A 15,582-nucleotide genomic window follows, 5' to 3' on the forward strand; every position below is an offset into this window, starting at 1 on the left:
TGTGTGAGCCCGGATAGCTCAGTCGGTAGAGCATTAGGCTTTTAACCTAAGGGTCCAGGGTTCAAGTCCCTGTCCGGGCGGAAATTTTAATACTTTGGTAGCGATTCGTCTGGTAGCGGTGGAAACGCTACGGAAAATAATGCAGCTACGCCGTTTTCTGACACCACAGTGTTTTAAACGGTAGCAGTTGCATGTGTCGAGAGAACACCGCGCTAACGGCAGTCGTGGCCGAATGGTTAAGGCGTCTGACTCGAAATCAGATTCCCTCTGGGAGCGTAGGTTCGAATCCTACCGGCTGCGTGCGATTTTGCGTAAAGAGGAGCAAACGTTTTCGCACACATGTGACATGCGTGGGCGAATGCGGGTGCAACCAGTGATGCCATTCTCAACAAGACGAAAATTTCCGTTTTAAGAATACTGAGTTTTCGCGACGACAGCTACTTACTGTGCCTTTCGGTTCACCTCGCACTGACGCTGGGACTGCAGAAAGCCGTCGCTGAGATGGTGAGTACACAGATGTGCTCGAAAGTGTTGGACAGAGCGGACATTTCATTTTCTTTTTATGAATCGCAATTTCAATCATTCGAGTGCGGCAAAAGCAGTGGTGCAGCGTTTTTTTTTCTTTTCTTAAGATCTCGCAGCTGCTTGGAGGTATGTCCATCGTTTTAAGACGACAGAAAACTAGCGTCAGCGGTGCGTCAGTGGGAAGTCGGTGAAGTCGCCATTGGAGCCATAAGTCAGTGGGAAATTAGTACACTTTCGTAACGGCTAATGGAAACCCTACAGCAAAGAGTGAGGCCACGCCGTTTTCTGCCATCAGATTGCTTCTAAAGATGGCGGCTTCACTTGTCGGGAGTCGCTTCCGCCACCGGCAGTCGTGGCCGAGTGGTTAAGGCGTCTGACTTGAAATCAGATTCCCTCTGGGAGCGTAGGTTCGAGTCCTGCCGACTGCGAAAATTTTCTCGCTCTCAAAAGGCGGATGTTGCTAGGATGCACCTAGCAGTTGCGTCACTACTAAACACGTGGGTCACCAGCAATGTGCAGTGTTATTTGATCGAGGGCGCAGCGTTACAGTCGCCCCCAGAAGCCGCAGCTCATCTCCTAGTCTCACAGCCGTCCACCAGGTGTTAGTACAAGTGTCGCCTCACTGGGCAGTGCAGATGTGTCCATTTTAGCTTGCAGACGATGACGTGTAGCAATTTATGAGCTAACGCAAGTCGAATGTTTTACCGTGTGTATCTGCTAGATACTGCCTCTCATATGGTGGAGAGGCTCACTCCTTCTTGTGTCTCGTTCTCTGCACACGAGTTGCCCCTGGCATCGATATAGCACGTGTTTTCTAGCGTCAGCGTGGCGTCACGTCAAGTCAGCGAATTCAATATCACACGAATCGAGTCGACATGTTTGCTTGTTACGATGACGGAAGCTGAAGAAATGTGTGTGGAACTTCACTGCATCGGCTGCTCGCCCTTCAGCGTCCCTATGTCTTATCAGACGAAGGTGACTGTGAAATTGGCAACGAGGCACAAATTAACGAACACATGCAAATGGCAACCTTCGACGTCAGCCGAAATAGCTCAGTTGGGAGAGCGTTAGACTGAAGATCTAAAGGTCCCTGGTTCGATCCCGGGTTTCGGCAGGTATTCGTTTTCATGCGACGCCAATGGAATTACTCTGCGTTTGTGATAATGCAACTACCGCTGACAACAAAACTGACCCTCTCCTGTAGCTGTTCTGGTTGTCTATTGCATGCCATAAGAGGAACTTACTAGACAACTAACTCCCTTAGAAGCAAAAGAATTAAAAATATCCTACCGACTGCATTCCCTTTTCTGTGTCAGGTGGTGAAGAACATCTTCAACGGAACCGTGAAATGAGCGAAAGCGTGGGAAACATTGCATTCGAAATGCTTGTGAATTTTCCAATTGCCCAGTGAGTGTCGACAAAACACGTAAATTCTCTGCTCCAACGTATGAGACGTAACAACTGGTACAATTTGTTGTTGCATCGTGTGTCAGCAGTCTTCGATAGTGTGTTACGGGCTTAGCGCGATAAGTTTGTAGACAGCATTTGGGCGACGTTTTATTAGTAACGGCCCCATGCAGCGATTGAACAACAGTAAAGGACATGAGTCAATGTATAGTTGTGCATCGTGGGAGGTTTTGCAGCCTTGTGTGAGCCCGGATAGCTCAGTCGGTAGAGCATTAGGCTTTTAACCTAAGGGTCCAGGGTTCAAGTCCCTGTCCGGGCGGAAATTTTAATACTTTGGTAGCGATTCGTCTGGTAGCGGTGGAAACGCTACGGAAAATAATGCAGCTACGCCGTTTTCTGACACCACAGTGTTTTAAACGGTAGCAGTTGCATGTGTCGAGAGAACACCGCGCTAACGGCAGTCGTGGCCGAGTGGTTAAGGCGTCTGACTCGAAATCAGATTCCCTCTGGGAGCGTAGGTTCGAATCCTACCGGCTGCGTGCGATTTTGCGTAAAGAGGAGCAAACGTTTTCGCACACATGTGACATGCGTGGGCGAATGCGGGTGCAACCAGTGATGCCATTCTCAACAAGACGAAAATTTCCGTTTTAAGAATACTGAGTTTTCGCGACGACAGCTACTTACTGTGCCTTTCGGTTCACCTCGCACTGACGCTGGGACTGCAGAAAGCCGTCGCTGAGATGGTGAGTACACAGATGTGCTCGAAAGTGTTGGACAGAGCGGACATTTCATTTTCTTTTTATGAATCGCAATTTCAATCATTCGAGTGCGGCAAAAGCAGTGGTGCAGCGTTTTTTTTTCTTTTCTTAAGATCTCGCAGCTGCTTGGAGGTATGTCCATCGTTTTAAGACGACAGAAAACTAGCGTCAGCGGTGCGTCAGTGGGAAGTCGGTGAAGTCGCCATTGGAGCCATAAGTCAGTGGGAAATTAGTACACTTTCGTAACGGCTAATGGAAACCCTACAGCAAAGAGTGAGGCCACGCCGTTTTCTGCCATCAGATTGCTTCTAAAGATGGCGGCTTCACTTGTCGGGAGTCGCTTCCGCCACCGGCAGTCGTGGCCGAGTGGTTAAGGCGTCTGACTTGAAATCAGATTCCCTCTGGGAGCGTAGGTTCGAGTCCTGCCGACTGCGAAAATTTTCTCGCTCTCAAAAGGCGGATGTTGCTAGGATGCACCTAGCAGTTGCGTCACTACTAAACACGTGGGTCACCAGCAATGTGCAGTGTTATTTGATCGAGGGCGCAGCGTTACAGTCGCCCCCAGAAGCCGCAGCTCATCTCCTAGTCTCACAGCCGTCCACCAGGTGTTAGTACAAGTGTCGCCTCACTGGGCAGTGCAGATGTGTCCATTTTAGCTTGCAGACGATGACGTGTAGCAATTTATGAGCTAACGCAAGTCGAATGTTTTACCGTGTGTATCTGCTAGATACTGCCTCTCATATGGTGGAGAGGCTCACTCCTTCTTGTGTCTCGTTCTCTGCACACGAGTTGCCCCTGGCATCGATATAGCACGTGTTTTCTAGCGTCAGCGTGGCGTCACGTCAAGTCAGCGAATTCAATATCACACGAATCGAGTCGACATGTTTGCTTGTTACGATGACGGAAGCTGAAGAAATGTGTGTGGAACTTCACTGCATCGGCTGCTCGCCCTTCAGCGTCCCTATGTCTTATCAGACGAAGGTGACTGTGAAATTGGCAACGAGGCACAAATTAACGAACACATGCAAATGGCAACCTTCGACGTCAGCCGAAATAGCTCAGTTGGGAGAGCGTTAGACTGAAGATCTAAAGGTCCCTGGTTCGATCCCGGGTTTCGGCAGGTATTCGTTTTCATGCGACGCCAATGGAATTACTCTGCGTTTGTGATAATGCAACTACCGCTGACAACAAAACTGACCCTCTCCTGTAGCTGTTCTGGTTGTCTATTGCATGCCATAAGAGGAACTTACTAGACAACTAACTCCCTTAGAAGCAAAAGAATTAAAAATATCCTACCGACTGCATTCCCTTTTCTGTGTCAGGTGGTGAAGAACATCTTCAACGGAACCGTGAAATGAGCGAAAGCGTGGGAAACATTGCATTCGAAATGCTTGTGAATTTTCCAATTGCCCAGTGAGTGTCGACAAAACACGTAAATTCTCTGCTCCAACGTATGAGACGTAACAACTGGTACAATTTGTTGTTGCATCGTGTGTCAGCAGTCTTCGATAGTGTGTTACGGGCTTAGCGCGATAAGTTTGTAGACAGCATTTGGGCGACGTTTTATTAGTAACGGCCCCATGCAGCGATTGAACAACAGTAAAGGACATGAGTCAATGTATAGTTGTGCATCGTGGGAGGTTTTGCAGCCTTGTGTGAGCCCGGATAGCTCAGTCGGTAGAGCATTAGGCTTTTAACCTAAGGGTCCAGGGTTCAAGTCCCTGTCCGGGCGGAAATTTTAATACTTTGGTAGCGATTCGTCTGGTAGCGGTGGAAACGCTACGGAAAATAATGCAGCTACGCCGTTTTCTGACACCACAGTGTTTTAAACGGTAGCAGTTGCATGTGTCGAGAGAACACCGCGCTAACGGCAGTCGTGGCCGAGTGGTTAAGGCGTCTGACTCGAAATCAGATTCCCTCTGGGAGCGTAGGTTCGAATCCTACCGGCTGCGTGCGATTTTGCGTAAAGAGGAGCAAACGTTTTCGCACACATGTGACATGCGTGGGCGAATGCGGGTGCAACCAGTGATGCCATTCTCAACAAGACGAAAATTTCCGTTTTAAGAATACTGAGTTTTCGCGACGACAGCTACTTACTGTGCCTTTCGGTTCACCTCGCACTGACGCTGGGACTGCAGAAAGCCGTCGCTGAGATGGTGAGTACACAGATGTGCTCGAAAGTGTTGGACAGAGCGGACATTTCATTTTCTTTTTATGAATCGCAATTTCAATCATTCGAGTGCGGCAAAAGCAGTGGTGCAGCGTTTTTTTTTCTTTTCTTAAGATCTCGCAGCTGCTTGGAGGTATGTCCATCGTTTTAAGACGACAGAAAACTAGCGTCAGCGGTGCGTCAGTGGGAAGTCGGTGAAGTCGCCATTGGAGCCATAAGTCAGTGGGAAATTAGTACACTTTCGTAACGGCTAATGGAAACCCTACAGCAAAGAGTGAGGCCACGCCGTTTTCTGCCATCAGATTGCTTCTAAAGATGGCGGCTTCACTTGTCGGGAGTCGCTTCCGCCACCGGCAGTCGTGGCCGAGTGGTTAAGGCGTCTGACTTGAAATCAGATTCCCTCTGGGAGCGTAGGTTCGAGTCCTGCCGACTGCGAAAATTTTCTCGCTCTCAAAAGGCGGATGTTGCTAGGATGCACCTAGCAGTTGCGTCACTACTAAACACGTGGGTCACCAGCAATGTGCAGTGTTATTTGATCGAGGGCGCAGCGTTACAGTCGCCCCCAGAAGCCGCAGCTCATCTCCTAGTCTCACAGCCGTCCACCAGGTGTTAGTACAAGTGTCGCCTCACTGGGCAGTGCAGATGTGTCCATTTTAGCTTGCAGACGATGACGTGTAGCAATTTATGAGCTAACGCAAGTCGAATGTTTTACCGTGTGTATCTGCTAGATACTGCCTCTCATATGGTGGAGAGGCTCACTCCTTCTTGTGTCTCGTTCTCTGCACACGAGTTGCCCCTGGCATCGATATAGCACGTGTTTTCTAGCGTCAGCGTGGCGTCACGTCAAGTCAGCGAATTCAATATCACACGAATCGAGTCGACATGTTTGCTTGTTACGATGACGGAAGCTGAAGAAATGTGTGTGGAACTTCACTGCATCGGCTGCTCGCCCTTCAGCGTCCCTATGTCTTATCAGACGAAGGTGACTGTGAAATTGGCAACGAGGCACAAATTAACGAACACATGCAAATGGCAACCTTCGACGTCAGCCGAAATAGCTCAGTTGGGAGAGCGTTAGACTGAAGATCTAAAGGTCCCTGGTTCGATCCCGGGTTTCGGCAGGTATTCGTTTTCATGCGACGCCAATGGAATTACTCTGCGTTTGTGATAATGCAACTACCGCTGACAACAAAACTGACCCTCTCCTGTAGCTGTTCTGGTTGTCTATTGCATGCCATAAGAGGAACTTACTAGACAACTAACTCCCTTAGAAGCAAAAGAATTAAAAATATCCTACCGACTGCATTCCCTTTTCTGTGTCAGGTGGTGAAGAACATCTTCAACGGAACCGTGAAATGAGCGAAAGCGTGGGAAACATTGCATTCGAAATGCTTGTGAATTTTCCAATTGCCCAGTGAGTGTCGACAAAACACGTAAATTCTCTGCTCCAACGTATGAGACGTAACAACTGGTACAATTTGTTGTTGCATCGTGTGTCAGCAGTCTTCGATAGTGTGTTACGGGCTTAGCGCGATAAGTTTGTAGACAGCATTTGGGCGACGTTTTATTAGTAACGGCCCCATGCAGCGATTGAACAACAGTAAAGGACATGAGTCAATGTATAGTTGTGCATCGTGGGAGGTTTTGCAGCCTTGTGTGAGCCCGGATAGCTCAGTCGGTAGAGCATTAGGCTTTTAACCTAAGGGTCCAGGGTTCAAGTCCCTGTCCGGGCGGAAATTTTAATACTTTGGTAGCGATTCGTCTGGTAGCGGTGGAAACGCTACGGAAAATAATGCAGCTACGCCGTTTTCTGACACCACAGTGTTTTAAACGGTAGCAGTTGCATGTGTCGAGAGAACACCGCGCTAACGGCAGTCGTGGCCGAATGGTTAAGGCGTCTGACTCGAAATCAGATTCCCTCTGGGAGCGTAGGTTCGAATCCTACCGGCTGCGTGCGATTTTGCGTAAAGAGGAGCAAACGTTTTCGCACACATGTGACATGCGTGGGCGAATGCGGGTGCAACCAGTGATGCCATTCTCAACAAGACGAAAATTTCCGTTTTAAGAATACTGAGTTTTCGCGACGACAGCTACTTACTGTGCCTTTCGGTTCACCTCGCACTGACGCTGGGACTGCAGAAAGCCGTCGCTGAGATGGTGAGTACACAGATGTGCTCGAAAGTGTTGGACAGAGCGGACATTTCATTTTCTTTTTATGAATCGCAATTTCAATCATTCGAGTGCGGCAAAAGCAGTGGTGCAGCGTTTTTTTTCTTTTCTTAAGATCTCGCAGCTGCTTGGAGGTATGTCCATCGTTTTAAGACGACAGAAAACTAGCGTCAGCGGTGCGTCAGTGGGAAGTCGGTGAAGTCGCCATTGGAGCCATAAGTCAGTGGGAAATTAGTACACTTTCGTAACGGCTAATGGAAACCCTACAGCAAAGAGTGAGGCCACGCCGTTTTCTGCCATCAGATTGCTTCTAAAGATGGCGGCTTCACTTGTCGGGAGTCGCTTCCGCCACCGGCAGTCGTGGCCGAGTGGTTAAGGCGTCTGACTTGAAATCAGATTCCCTCTGGGAGCGTAGGTTCGAGTCCTGCCGACTGCGAAAATTTTCTCGCTCTCAAAAGGCGGACGTTGCTAGGATGCACCTAGCAGTTGCGTCACTACTAAACACGTGGGTCACCAGCAATGTGCAGTGTTATTTGATCGAGGGCGCAGCGTTACAGTCGCCCCCAGAAGCCGCAGCTCATCTCCTAGTCTCACAGCCGTCCACCAGGTGTTAGTACAAGTGTCGCCTCACTGGGCAGTGCAGATGTGTCCATTTTAGCTTGCAGACGATGACGTGTAGCAATTTATGAGCTAACGCAAGTCGAATGTTTTACCGTGTGTATCTGCTAGATACTGCCTCTCATATGGTGGAGAGGCTCACTCCTTCTTGTGTCTCGTTCTCTGCACACGAGTTGCCCCTGGCATCGATATAGCACGTGTTTTCTAGCGTCAGCGTGGCGTCACGTCAAGTCAGCGAATTCAATATCACACGAATCGAGTCGACATGTTTGCTTGTTACGATGACGGAAGCTGAAGAAATGTGTGTGGAACTTCACTGCATCGGCTGCTCGCCCTTCAGCGTCCCTATGTCTTATCAGACGAAGGTGACTGTGAAATTGGCAACGAGGCACAAATTAACGAACACATGCAAATGGCAACCTTCGACGTCAGCCGAAATAGCTCAGTTGGGAGAGCGTTAGACTGAAGATCTAAAGGTCCCTGGTTCGATCCCGGGTTTCGGCAGGTATTCGTTTTCATGCGACGCCAATGGAATTACTCTGCGTTTGTGATAATGCAACTACCGCTGACAACAAAACTGACCCTCTCCTGTAGCTGTTCTGGTTGTCTATTGCATGCCATAAGAGGAACTTACTAGACAACTAACTCCCTTAGAAGCAAAAGAATTAAAAATATCCTACCGACTGCATTCCCTTTTCTGTGTCAGGTGGTGAAGAACATCTTCAACGGAACCGTGAAATGAGCGAAAGCGTGGGAAACATTGCATTCGAAATGCTTGTGAATTTTCCAATTGCCCAGTGAGTGTCGACAAAACACGTAAATTCTCTGCTCCAACGTATGAGACGTAACAACTGGTACAATTTGTTGTTGCATCGTGTGTCAGCAGTCTTCGATAGTGTGTTACGGGCTTAGCGCGATAAGTTTGTAGACAGCATTTGGGCGACGTTTTATTAGTAACGGCCCCATGCAGCGATTGAACAACAGTAAAGGACATGAGTCAATGTATAGTTGTGCATCGTGGGAGGTTTTGCAGCCTTGTGTGAGCCCGGATAGCTCAGTCGGTAGAGCATTAGGCTTTTAACCTAAGGGTCCAGGGTTCAAGTCCCTGTCCGGGCGGAAATTTTAATACTTTGGTAGCGATTCGTCTGGTAGCGGTGGAAACGCTACGGAAAATAATGCAGCTACGCCGTTTTCTGACACCACAGTGTTTTAAACGGTAGCAGTTGCATGTGTCGAGAGAACACCGCGCTAACGGCAGTCGTGGCCGAATGGTTAAGGCGTCTGACTCGAAATCAGATTCCCTCTGGGAGCGTAGGTTCGAATCCTACCGGCTGCGTGCGATTTTGCGTAAAGAGGAGCAAACGTTTTCGCACACATGTGACATGCGTGGGCGAATGCGGGTGCAACCAGTGATGCCATTCTCAACAAGACGAAAATTTCCGTTTTAAGAATACTGAGTTTTCGCGACGACAGCTACTTACTGTGCCTTTCGGTTCACCTCGCACTGACGCTGGGACTGCAGAAAGCCGTCGCTGAGATGGTGAGTACACAGATGTGCTCGAAAGTGTTGGACAGAGCGGACATTTCATTTTCTTTTTATGAATCGCAATTTCAATCATTCGAGTGCGGCAAAAGCAGTGGTGCAGCGTTTTTTTTCTTTTCTTAAGATCTCGCAGCTGCTTGGAGGTATGTCCATCGTTTTAAGACGACAGAAAACTAGCGTCAGCGGTGCGTCAGTGGGAAGTCGGTGAAGTCGCCATTGGAGCCATAAGTCAGTGGGAAATTAGTACACTTTCGTAACGGCTAATGGAAACCCTACAGCAAAGAGTGAGGCCACGCCGTTTTCTGCCATCAGATTGCTTCTAAAGATGGCGGCTTCACTTGTCGGGAGTCGCTTCCGCCACCGGCAGTCGTGGCCGAGTGGTTAAGGCGTCTGACTTGAAATCAGATTCCCTCTGGGAGCGTAGGTTCGAGTCCTGCCGACTGCGAAAATTTTCTCGCTCTCAAAAGGCGGACGTTGCTAGGATGCACCTAGCAGTTGCGTCACTACTAAACACGTGGGTCACCAGCAATGTGCAGTGTTATTTGATCGAGGGCGCAGCGTTACAGTCGCCCCCAGAAGCCGCAGCTCATCTCCTAGTCTCACAGCCGTCCACCAGGTGTTAGTACAAGTGTCGCCTCACTGGGCAGTGCAGATGTGTCCATTTTAGCTTGCAGACGATGACGTGTAGCAATTTATGAGCTAACGCAAGTCGAATGTTTTACCGTGTGTATCTGCTAGATACTGCCTCTCATATGGTGGAGAGGCTCACTCCTTCTTGTGTCTCGTTCTCTGCACACGAGTTGCCCCTGGCATCGATATAGCACGTGTTTTCTAGCGTCAGCGTGGCGTCACGTCAAGTCAGCGAATTCAATATCACACGAATCGAGTCGACATGTTTGCTTGTTACGATGACGGAAGCTGAAGAAATGTGTGTGGAACTTCACTGCATCGGCTGCTCGCCCTTCAGCGTCCCTATGTCTTATCAGACGAAGGTGACTGTGAAATTGGCAACGAGGCACAAATTAACGAACACATGCAAATGGCAACCTTCGACGTCAGCCGAAATAGCTCAGTTGGGAGAGCGTTAGACTGAAGATCTAAAGGTCCCTGGTTCGATCCCGGGTTTCGGCAGGTATTCGTTTTCATGCGACGCCAATGGAATTACTCTGCGTTTGTGATAATGCAACTACCGCTGACAACAAAACTGACCCTCTCCTGTAGCTGTTCTGGTTGTCTATTGCATGCCATAAGAGGAACTTACTAGACAACTAACTCCCTTAGAAGCAAAAGAATTAAAAATATCCTACCGACTGCATTCCCTTTTCTGTGTCAGGTGGTGAAGAACATCTTCAACGGAACCGTGAAATGAGCGAAAGCGTGGGAAACATTGCATTCGAAATGCTTGTGAATTTTCCAATTGCCCAGTGAGTGTCGACAAAACACGTAAATTCTCTGCTCCAACGTATGAGACGTAACAACTGGTACAATTTGTTGTTGCATCGTGTGTCAGCAGTCTTCGATAGTGTGTTACGGGCTTAGCGCGATAAGTTTGTAGACAGCATTTGGGCGACGTTTTATTAGTAACGGCCCCATGCAGCGATTGAACAACAGTAAAGGACATGAGTCAATGTATAGTTGTGCATCGTGGGAGGTTTTGCAGCCTTGTGTGAGCCCGGATAGCTCAGTCGGTAGAGCATTAGGCTTTTAACCTAAGGGTCCAGGGTTCAAGTCCCTGTCCGGGCGGAAATTTTAATACTTTGGTAGCGATTCGTCTGGTAGCGGTGGAAACGCTACGGAAAATAATGCAGCTACGCCGTTTTCTGACACCACAGTGTTTTAAACGGTAGCAGTTGCATGTGTCGAGAGAACACCGCGCTAACGGCAGTCGTGGCCGAGTGGTTAAGGCGTCTGACTCGAAATCAGATTCCCTCTGGGAGCGTAGGTTCGAATCCTACCGGCTGCGTGCGATTTTGCGTAAAGAGGAGCAAACGTTTTCGCACACATGTGACATGCGTGGGCGAATGCGGGTGCAACCAGTGATGCCATTCTCAACAAGACGAAAATTTCCGTTTTAAGAATACTGAGTTTTCGCGACGACAGCTACTTACTGTGCCTTTCGGTTCACCTCGCACTGACGCTGGGACTGCAGAAAGCCGTCGCTGAGATGGTGAGTACACAGATGTGCTCGAAAGTGTTGGACAGAGCGGACATTTCATTTTCTTTTTATGAATCGCAATTTCAATCATTCGAGTGCGGCAAAAGCAGTGGTGCAGCGTTTTTTTTTCTTTTCTTAAGATCTCGCAGCTGCTTGGAGGTATGTCCATCGTTTTAAGACGACAGAAAACTAGCGTCAGCGGTGCGTCAGTGGGAAGTCGGTGAAGTCGCCATTGGAGCCATAAGTCAGTGGGAAATTAGTACACTTTCGTAACGGCTAATGGAAACCCTACAGCAAAGAGTGAGGCCACGCCGTTTTCTGCCATCAGATTGCTTCTAAAGATGGCGGCTTCACTTGTCGGGAGTCGCTTCCGCCACCGGCAGTCGTGGCCGAGTGGTTAAGGCGTCTGACTTGAAATCAGATTCCCTCTGGGAGCGTAGGTTCGAGTCCTGCCGACTGCGAAAATTTTCTCGCTCTCAAAAGGCGGATGTTGCTAGGATGCACCTAGCAGTTGCGTCACTACTAAACACGTGGGTCACCAGCAATGTGCAGTGTTATTTGATCGAGGGCGCAGCGTTACAGTCGCCCCCAGAAGCCGCAGCTCATCTCCTAGTCTCACAGCCGTCCACCAGGTGTTAGTACAAGTGTCGCCTCACTGGGCAGTGCAGATGTGTCCATTTTAGCTTGCAGACGATGACGTGTAGCAATTTATGAGCTAACGCAAGTCGAATGTTTTACCGTGTGTATCTGCTAGATACTGCCTCTCATATGGTGGAGAGGCTCACTCCTTCTTGTGTCTCGTTCTCTGCACACGAGTTGCCCCTGGCATCGATATAGCACGTGTTTTCTAGCGTCAGCGTGGCGTCACGTCAAGTCAGCGAATTCAATATCACACGAATCGAGTCGACATGTTTGCTTGTTACGATGACGGAAGCTGAAGAAATGTGTGTGGAACTTCACTGCATCGGCTGCTCGCCCTTCAGCGTCCCTATGTCTTATCAGACGAAGGTGACTGTGAAATTGGCAACGAGGCACAAATTAACGAACACATGCAAATGGCAACCTTCGACGTCAGCCGAAATAGCTCAGTTGGGAGAGCGTTAGACTGAAGATCTAAAGGTCCCTGGTTCGATCCCGGGTTTCGGCAGGTATTCGTTTTCATGCGACGCCAATGGAATTACTCTGCGTTTGTGATAATGCAACTACCGCTGACAACAAAACTGACCCTCTCCTGTAGCTGTTCTGGTTGTCTATTGCATGCCATAAGAGGAACTTACTAGACAACTAACTCCCTTAGAAGCAAAAGAATTAAAAATATCCTACCGACTGCATTCCCTTTTCTGTGTCAGGTGGTGAAGAACATCTTCAACGGAACCGTGAAATGAGCGAAAGCGTGGGAAACATTGCATTCGAAATGCTTGTGAATTTTCCAATTGCCCAGTGAGTGTCGACAAAACACGTAAATTCTCTGCTCCAACGTATGAGACGTAACAACTGGTACAATTTGTTGTTGCATCGTGTGTCAGCAGTCTTCGATAGTGTGTTACGGGCTTAGCGCGATAAGTTTGTAGACAGCATTTGGGCGACGTTTTATTAGTAACGGCCCCATGCAGCGATTGAACAACAGTAAAGGACATGAGTCAATGTATAGTTGTGCATCGTGGGAGGTTTTGCAGCCTTGTGTGAGCCCGGATAGCTCAGTCGGTAGAGCATTAGGCTTTTAACCTAAGGGTCCAGGGTTCAAGTCCCTGTCCGGGCGGAAATTTTAATACTTTGGTAGCGATTCGTCTGGTAGCGGTGGAAACGCTACGGAAAATAATGCAGCTACGCCGTTTTCTGACACCACAGTGTTTTAAACGGTAGCAGTTGCATGTGTCGAGAGAACACCGCGCTAACGGCAGTCGTGGCCGAATGGTTAAGGCGTCTGACTCGAAATCAGATTCCCTCTGGGAGCGTAGGTTCGAATCCTACCGGCTGCGTGCGATTTTGCGTAAAGAGGAGCAAACGTTTTCGCACACATGTGACATGCGTGGGCGAATGCGGGTGCAACCAGTGATGCCATTCTCAACAAGACGAAAATTTCCGTTTTAAGAATACTGAGTTTTCGCGACGACAGCTACTTACTGTGCCTTTCGGTTCACCTCGCACTGACGCTGGGACTGCAGAAAGCCGTCGCTGAGATGGTGAGTACACAGATGTGCTCGAAAGTGTTGGACAGAGCGGACATTTCATTTTCTTTTTATGAATCGCAATTTCAATCATTCGAGTGCGGCAAAAGCAGTGGTGCAGCGTTTTTTTTCTTTTCTTAAGATCTCGCAGCTGCTTGGAGGTATGTCCATCGTTTTAAGACGACAGAAAACTAGCGTCAGCGGTGCGTCAGTGGGAAGTCGGTGAAGTCGCCATTGGAGCCATAAGTCAGTGGGAAATTAGTACACTTTCGTAACGGCTAATGGAAACCCTACAGCAAAGAGTGAGGCCACGCCGTTTTCTGCCATCAGATTGCTTCTAAAGATGGCGGCTTCACTTGTCGGGAGTCGCTTCCGCCACCGGCAGTCGTGGCCGAGTGGTTAAGGCGTCTGACTTGAAATCAGATTCCCTCTGGGAGCGTAGGTTCGAGTCCTGCCGACTGCGAAAATTTTCTCGCTCTCAAAAGGCGGACGTTGCTAGGATGCACCTAGCAGTTGCGTCACTACTAAACACGTGGGTCACCAGCAATGTGCAGTGTTATTTGATCGAGGGCGCAGCGTTACAGTCGCCCCCAGAAGCCGCAGCTCATCTCCTAGTCTCACAGCCGTCCACCAGGTGTTAGTACAAGTGTCGCCTCACTGGGCAGTGCAGATGTGTCCATTTTAGCTTGCAGACGATGACGTGTAGCAATTTATGAGCTAACGCAAGTCGAATGTTTTACCGTGTGTATCTGCTAGATACTGCCTCTCATATGGTGGAGAGGCTCACTCCTTCTTGTGTCTCGTTCTCTGCACACGAGTTGCCCCTGGCATCGATATAGCACGTGTTTTCTAGCGTCAGCGTGGCGTCACGTCAAGTCAGCGAATTCAATATCACACGAATCGAGTCGACATGTTTGCTTGTTACGATGACGGAAGCTGAAGAAATGTGTGTGGAACTTCACTGCATCGGCTGCTCGCCCTTCAGCGTCCCTATGTCTTATCAGACGAAGGTGACTGTGAAATTGGCAACGAGGCACAAATTAACGAACACATGCAAATGGCAACCTTCGACGTCAGCCGAAATAGCTCAGTTGGGAGAGCGTTAGACTGAAGATCTAAAGGTCCCTGGTTCGATCCCGGGTTTCGGCAGGTATTCGTTTTCATGCGACGCCAATGGAATTACTCTGCGTTTGTGATAATGCAACTACCGCTGACAACAAAACTGACCCTCTCCTGTAGCTGTTCTGGTTGTCTATTGCATGCCATAAGAGGAACTTACTAGACAACTAACTCCCTTAGAAGCAAAAGAATTAAAAATATCCTACCGACTGCATTCCCTTTTCTGTGTCAGGTGGTGAAGAACATCTTCAACGGAACCGTGAAATGAGCGAAAGCGTGGGAAACATTGCATTCGAAATGCTTGTGAATTTTCCAATTGCCCAGTGAGTGTCGACAAAACACGTAAATTCTCTGCTCCAACGTATGAGACGTAACAACTGGTACAATTTGTTGTTGCATCGTGTGTCAGCAGTCTTCGATAGTGTGTTACGGGCTTAGCGCGATAAGTTTGTAGACAGCATTTGGGCGACGTTTTATTAGTAACGGCCCCATGCAGCGATTGAACAACAGTAAAGGACATGAGTCAATGTATAGTTGTGCATCGTGGGAGGTTTTGCAGCCTTGTGTGAGCCCGGATAGCTCAGTCGGTAGAGCATTAGGCTTTTAACCTAAGGGTCCAGGGTTCAAGTCCCTGTCCGGGCGGAAATTTTAATACTTTGGTAGCGATTCGTCTGGTAGCGGTGGAAACGCTACGGAAAATAATGCAGCTACGCCGTTTTCTGACACCACAGTGTTTTAAACGGTAGCAGTTGCATGTGTCGAGAGAACACCGCGCTAACGGCAGTCGTGGCCGAATGGTTAAGGCGTCTGACTCGAAATCAGATTCCCTCTGGGAGCGTAGGTTCGAATCCTACCGGCTGCGTGCGATTTTGCGTAAAGAGGAGCAAACGTTTTCGCACACATGTGACATGCGTGGGCGAATGCGGGTGCAACCAGTGATGCCATTCTCA

The 15,582-nt window shown here is 48.9% G+C and overlaps 30 non-coding genes across 30 annotated transcripts; all 30 read left to right on the top strand.

Annotated features, from left to right (window-relative positions):
- Positions 1-7: 7 nt before the first annotated feature.
- Trnak-uuu (transfer RNA lysine (anticodon UUU)) lies at positions 8-80 on the top strand. The gene has a single exon. It is a non-coding gene; the product is annotated as a tRNA-Lys (tRNA).
- Positions 81-218: 138 nt separating this feature from the next.
- Positions 219-300, top strand: Trnas-cga (transfer RNA serine (anticodon CGA)). The gene has a single exon. It is a non-coding gene; the product is annotated as a tRNA-Ser (tRNA).
- Positions 301-871: 571 nt separating this feature from the next.
- Trnas-uga (transfer RNA serine (anticodon UGA)) lies at positions 872-953 on the top strand. The gene has a single exon. It is a non-coding gene; the product is annotated as a tRNA-Ser (tRNA).
- A 613-nt stretch (positions 954-1,566) lies between these two features.
- On the top strand, positions 1,567-1,639 carry Trnaf-gaa (transfer RNA phenylalanine (anticodon GAA)). Its single transcript has one exon. It is a non-coding gene; the product is annotated as a tRNA-Phe (tRNA).
- A 539-nt stretch (positions 1,640-2,178) lies between these two features.
- Trnak-uuu (transfer RNA lysine (anticodon UUU)) lies at positions 2,179-2,251 on the top strand. Its single transcript has one exon. It is a non-coding gene; the product is annotated as a tRNA-Lys (tRNA).
- Positions 2,252-2,389: 138 nt separating this feature from the next.
- Trnas-cga (transfer RNA serine (anticodon CGA)) lies at positions 2,390-2,471 on the top strand. The gene has a single exon. It is a non-coding gene; the product is annotated as a tRNA-Ser (tRNA).
- A 571-nt stretch (positions 2,472-3,042) lies between these two features.
- On the top strand, positions 3,043-3,124 carry Trnas-uga (transfer RNA serine (anticodon UGA)). Its single transcript has one exon. It is a non-coding gene; the product is annotated as a tRNA-Ser (tRNA).
- A 613-nt stretch (positions 3,125-3,737) lies between these two features.
- On the top strand, positions 3,738-3,810 carry Trnaf-gaa (transfer RNA phenylalanine (anticodon GAA)). The gene has a single exon. It is a non-coding gene; the product is annotated as a tRNA-Phe (tRNA).
- Positions 3,811-4,349: 539 nt separating this feature from the next.
- On the top strand, positions 4,350-4,422 carry Trnak-uuu (transfer RNA lysine (anticodon UUU)). The gene has a single exon. It is a non-coding gene; the product is annotated as a tRNA-Lys (tRNA).
- Positions 4,423-4,560: 138 nt separating this feature from the next.
- On the top strand, positions 4,561-4,642 carry Trnas-cga (transfer RNA serine (anticodon CGA)). Its single transcript has one exon. It is a non-coding gene; the product is annotated as a tRNA-Ser (tRNA).
- Positions 4,643-5,213: 571 nt separating this feature from the next.
- Trnas-uga (transfer RNA serine (anticodon UGA)) lies at positions 5,214-5,295 on the top strand. The gene has a single exon. It is a non-coding gene; the product is annotated as a tRNA-Ser (tRNA).
- A 613-nt stretch (positions 5,296-5,908) lies between these two features.
- Positions 5,909-5,981, top strand: Trnaf-gaa (transfer RNA phenylalanine (anticodon GAA)). The gene has a single exon. It is a non-coding gene; the product is annotated as a tRNA-Phe (tRNA).
- A 539-nt stretch (positions 5,982-6,520) lies between these two features.
- On the top strand, positions 6,521-6,593 carry Trnak-uuu (transfer RNA lysine (anticodon UUU)). Its single transcript has one exon. It is a non-coding gene; the product is annotated as a tRNA-Lys (tRNA).
- A 138-nt stretch (positions 6,594-6,731) lies between these two features.
- On the top strand, positions 6,732-6,813 carry Trnas-cga (transfer RNA serine (anticodon CGA)). The gene has a single exon. It is a non-coding gene; the product is annotated as a tRNA-Ser (tRNA).
- A 570-nt stretch (positions 6,814-7,383) lies between these two features.
- Positions 7,384-7,465, top strand: Trnas-uga (transfer RNA serine (anticodon UGA)). The gene has a single exon. It is a non-coding gene; the product is annotated as a tRNA-Ser (tRNA).
- A 613-nt stretch (positions 7,466-8,078) lies between these two features.
- On the top strand, positions 8,079-8,151 carry Trnaf-gaa (transfer RNA phenylalanine (anticodon GAA)). Its single transcript has one exon. It is a non-coding gene; the product is annotated as a tRNA-Phe (tRNA).
- A 539-nt stretch (positions 8,152-8,690) lies between these two features.
- Trnak-uuu (transfer RNA lysine (anticodon UUU)) lies at positions 8,691-8,763 on the top strand. Its single transcript has one exon. It is a non-coding gene; the product is annotated as a tRNA-Lys (tRNA).
- A 138-nt stretch (positions 8,764-8,901) lies between these two features.
- Positions 8,902-8,983, top strand: Trnas-cga (transfer RNA serine (anticodon CGA)). Its single transcript has one exon. It is a non-coding gene; the product is annotated as a tRNA-Ser (tRNA).
- A 570-nt stretch (positions 8,984-9,553) lies between these two features.
- Positions 9,554-9,635, top strand: Trnas-uga (transfer RNA serine (anticodon UGA)). The gene has a single exon. It is a non-coding gene; the product is annotated as a tRNA-Ser (tRNA).
- A 613-nt stretch (positions 9,636-10,248) lies between these two features.
- On the top strand, positions 10,249-10,321 carry Trnaf-gaa (transfer RNA phenylalanine (anticodon GAA)). Its single transcript has one exon. It is a non-coding gene; the product is annotated as a tRNA-Phe (tRNA).
- A 539-nt stretch (positions 10,322-10,860) lies between these two features.
- Trnak-uuu (transfer RNA lysine (anticodon UUU)) lies at positions 10,861-10,933 on the top strand. Its single transcript has one exon. It is a non-coding gene; the product is annotated as a tRNA-Lys (tRNA).
- A 138-nt stretch (positions 10,934-11,071) lies between these two features.
- Trnas-cga (transfer RNA serine (anticodon CGA)) lies at positions 11,072-11,153 on the top strand. Its single transcript has one exon. It is a non-coding gene; the product is annotated as a tRNA-Ser (tRNA).
- Positions 11,154-11,724: 571 nt separating this feature from the next.
- Trnas-uga (transfer RNA serine (anticodon UGA)) lies at positions 11,725-11,806 on the top strand. Its single transcript has one exon. It is a non-coding gene; the product is annotated as a tRNA-Ser (tRNA).
- Positions 11,807-12,419: 613 nt separating this feature from the next.
- Positions 12,420-12,492, top strand: Trnaf-gaa (transfer RNA phenylalanine (anticodon GAA)). The gene has a single exon. It is a non-coding gene; the product is annotated as a tRNA-Phe (tRNA).
- Positions 12,493-13,031: 539 nt separating this feature from the next.
- Trnak-uuu (transfer RNA lysine (anticodon UUU)) lies at positions 13,032-13,104 on the top strand. The gene has a single exon. It is a non-coding gene; the product is annotated as a tRNA-Lys (tRNA).
- A 138-nt stretch (positions 13,105-13,242) lies between these two features.
- Trnas-cga (transfer RNA serine (anticodon CGA)) lies at positions 13,243-13,324 on the top strand. The gene has a single exon. It is a non-coding gene; the product is annotated as a tRNA-Ser (tRNA).
- Positions 13,325-13,894: 570 nt separating this feature from the next.
- Trnas-uga (transfer RNA serine (anticodon UGA)) lies at positions 13,895-13,976 on the top strand. Its single transcript has one exon. It is a non-coding gene; the product is annotated as a tRNA-Ser (tRNA).
- A 613-nt stretch (positions 13,977-14,589) lies between these two features.
- On the top strand, positions 14,590-14,662 carry Trnaf-gaa (transfer RNA phenylalanine (anticodon GAA)). Its single transcript has one exon. It is a non-coding gene; the product is annotated as a tRNA-Phe (tRNA).
- Positions 14,663-15,201: 539 nt separating this feature from the next.
- Positions 15,202-15,274, top strand: Trnak-uuu (transfer RNA lysine (anticodon UUU)). The gene has a single exon. It is a non-coding gene; the product is annotated as a tRNA-Lys (tRNA).
- A 138-nt stretch (positions 15,275-15,412) lies between these two features.
- Positions 15,413-15,494, top strand: Trnas-cga (transfer RNA serine (anticodon CGA)). The gene has a single exon. It is a non-coding gene; the product is annotated as a tRNA-Ser (tRNA).
- Positions 15,495-15,582: the final 88 nt, after the last annotated feature.

The sequence above is a fragment of the Schistocerca cancellata genome, unplaced genomic scaffold (assembly GCF_023864275.1).
Source record: "Schistocerca cancellata isolate TAMUIC-IGC-003103 unplaced genomic scaffold, iqSchCanc2.1 HiC_scaffold_616, whole genome shotgun sequence".
Taxonomy (NCBI): Eukaryota; Metazoa; Arthropoda; class Insecta; order Orthoptera; family Acrididae; genus Schistocerca; species Schistocerca cancellata.